Source organism: Austrofundulus limnaeus, unplaced genomic scaffold (assembly GCF_001266775.1).
Source record: "Austrofundulus limnaeus strain Quisiro unplaced genomic scaffold, Austrofundulus_limnaeus-1.0 Scaffold24, whole genome shotgun sequence".
In the NCBI taxonomy this organism is placed as follows: Eukaryota; Metazoa; Chordata; class Actinopteri; order Cyprinodontiformes; family Rivulidae; genus Austrofundulus; species Austrofundulus limnaeus.
This window is the reverse complement of record NW_013952426.1, coordinates 3,512,779-3,516,259: the sequence shown is the minus strand read 5'-3', so window position 1 is coordinate 3,516,259 and position 3,481 is coordinate 3,512,779.

Sequence of the window (3,481 nt, the reverse complement as noted above, 5' to 3'; positions counted from 1 at the left end):
TTGTTTGTTGATTTATTCATTTGTTTATTCATGAAACACCCCAATATTTGTAGGAAACAAAAAAGTTCAAATCTACCAGTTTCCTTGTAAATGAAACTACATAAATTCAAACGATCCATGGCCCATCAAACAWTATGACCTTTAAAACAGGCCATACCTTCAGATTTTGCAAACGCATGACTTCATGAGTTGTAGGTTTGTGTTAGATTATGATCAAATAGAGCCAAATTTACACAAGTGTGCAAATTTACACAAGTGTGTAAATTAAAGCATTTGAATTTGCCTTTAGCTTTATTAGGCTATTTCTCTAAACAATGGACAGTATTGTTAGACACATTTGGAGACTTTTATTTTGAAGCCAAAACAATTATCACAGTTCTTTTTGTAATGGCTGCCTTTACTCACCTCAGCTTTTCATACCTGTGCATGACTTCCGCAATACGATCGCTCATTGTGGTAGAACTCCACCCTCTCATGGTCGTGCGCTTCAACAGGTGGATAAAACATTGATGAGGTAAAAAAGGAAACCTCACTCTGATGCCAGTGCACCATACAGCCAAATTAATTTAAAACAACTGGACACCAAATGTGACCGTATAGCCTATGGATATGTAGCAAACCACTTGTAAATGTTCCTAAAGACAACGGAAATAAACAAACTAACAAACAAACAAATAAAACTGTATTTTCACTTCCTTTTTCAATTTTCAATTAAATCTATTCAGTGGTTCAGGAGATATTGAGCAAACAAACAAAGGTAATGACAAAGTTTTAAACACAGACCTTGTGTGATAAATTGGTGCCCAGAGTATAAGTTGGGGATGATGCTCAGCTACTACCACACTAAATTTTAGCGCAGTATCTATTAAATTGTCCGAGTTGCAGCCATTTTTGTGTTTGTGAAGATTGCTTTGCTGTGGCAGCCGTCATAAACCGTGCTGACTCCAAAAGTCAAGTCACAGTTCTTGGTGGCTTGATCATTTATTTAAACAATTCTATAAACTYCATCCAGAGATTCATGAGATATTTTRTTAGCCGTACATTCAAACAACACACAGAGAGACATGGGCATTTGCATGGCATTTCTCCTTTGGTGACATTTCTTTTAAAAACATTCCCACTTTCAAACATTTGCATTTGGGATCACATGCCWTAAAAACAACTGACCTTTTTGAAAGTCTTAAAGTAGAGTCTGTTGTAAACAGCACTATGAACAACCTCAGTGTTAAAATAGAGTTTATTGTTTCTCCAAATTGGGGTCATTTAAAGGGCTATCAACAACAGGTAATGTATGTTTTGTTCAGAACGTCTCTACTAAAATCAACTTCAAATGATCTGAAATATCGTTTCAAGATTACCTACATAAAAGTAATACATGTTATTATGCATATGATACTGTATGTTGTTACAAATCCTTCTATCTCGGATTTAAAAAAAAGAGAGAAAAAGAAAGGATCATAATCTAAAGAATGTTGAGTTACTTCTTTTATGGTGCCTACGCCCCTGCCTGGTCAACTGGTTTATCTCCATGCATCATTTCTCCTTGCATGGAACTCCCATGATATACTGTCCTTTTGTTAGCACAATCACAAACATGTAGGGAGAGTTATCAGGCCTGGGAAACCTGTAGGTTGACCTTCATTGGGAGACTCAAGGCCCATCTACAATGAATTGTGGTTATTCTTACCAAGGTCTCCCTGACCATCAGCTTGGTTTCTGGTCCCAGTTCACTCCAACTCCATGAAAGAAGCTGCTCAAGCTGGATTTTGACTTTGATAATGCCTGTTCCAATACACATCCTCAATGGGTTGATGAGGAATCAGGTCCTTGTTATTTGCTCCATTTGGCACTGGAGTGATAATCCCYTGCAGGAGAGGGTTTGTGTCCCGAGTTTACACCATTGCCTCTTTTTTTTTTTCAACAACTCTCACAGGAAACAGTAACACATTTTTCTTGTTTAATTTTCGTCTTTCTATTAACAGACTAAAACACCAGAGGGCTACATTACTCATAGCTCAATCTGCCCGGCAACACCAATGAAGAAGATGTAGTAGGTAAGGGTAGATTCTAGTGCACAACATTAGCAGAGTAAAGATCAACTATCTGTGTCTGAGAAATGGAAGTTAATTTTGCTGTGACAGGTAGGTGTAAATAAAAAGAAGTAAATGTCTTTTTGACAGAACTGTGAACAGTAAAGCTGGGATGAGAGTGAAGAGAGTGACATGAATCAAGGCCAGCAGATGACAAGGAACTTCTTTTTTCACCAGAAAACAAGCAAAAATGAAATAAAAGTAACAACTTTCTACTTCCCTTGCCCTTTTTAAATGTAAGTAGGAGTAGAAAGTACAGATAATTGTGTGAAAATGTAAAAAGTAGAAGTAAAAAGTATGAAAAATAATTACTCAAGTAAAGTACAGATACCCAATTATTCTGCTTAAGTACAGTGACAAAGGATTTGTACTTTGTTACTTTGCAACTCTGAATACAGTCATATGCATTGCACTGCAAAGCTTAGATTTTATTCATACTAATGTTATTGACACATTAATGACACAAAATAAAAAATAAAGTATTAACATTTATTCAGAGCAAATTTCTCAATTTAAATATGTTCACAAGTATATATTGGTGTGTGTGTGTGTGTGTGTGTGTGTGTGTGTGTGTGTGTGTGTGTGTGTGTGTGTGTGTGTGTGNGAACAGTAAAGCTGGGATGAGAGTGAAGAGAGTGACATGAATCAAGGCCAGCAGATGACAAGGAACTTCTTTTTTCACCAGAAAACAAGCAAAAAAAAAAATACAAAAAAAAAAAAAAAAAAAACGGGCTGCACCAAAAACTGTTTAATCCTGAGAGCAGAGCCAGATGGTGCTTACGTCATGTGCACTTGCCAGCTGAGGAAACAGCTCAGAAAAGACACGGTTCTRGGAAAAATAAGAGCAAACAGCATGAATTCAAGACTTCAGGGTGACACTTTAGTTAAAGTATGTCTCAAATCCAATGAGCTTCTCTGGAAAYGTAGGCATTTTGTTTTCATAAAACTTGGTCCATGCTTTGTGAGAAAAGGATGGATCAAAAAAAATGAAGATAACATAGATAWGAGTAATCGACATGTAGATGTAGCCCTGTGTACACTTCAAACATATGCATGACTGACTCCAAATTGCCATAAAGCTCGTGTCAAACTCAAGGCCCGTAGGCAAAATGTGGCCCACCACAACATTTTATGTGGCCTGAGAACACTTCAAAGATGTATTAATGTCTTAAAATAAGCGTATGCATCTTTATTTCCAGCATTAAACTACATCTCCCATAATGCATGTCAGTTGTTTTACCTGCAAAAGATGGCATCCCACCACTTGGTGGAGGTGCAAACAAGGTTCAAAAGTAGCAGCTGGCAAATTCTGCTGCATAAAATCTCCATTTAGCTACACTTTTGCTGGGTACTTTTGGTGTGATCCAGTAGCACTGGRAAGTGGACATTTT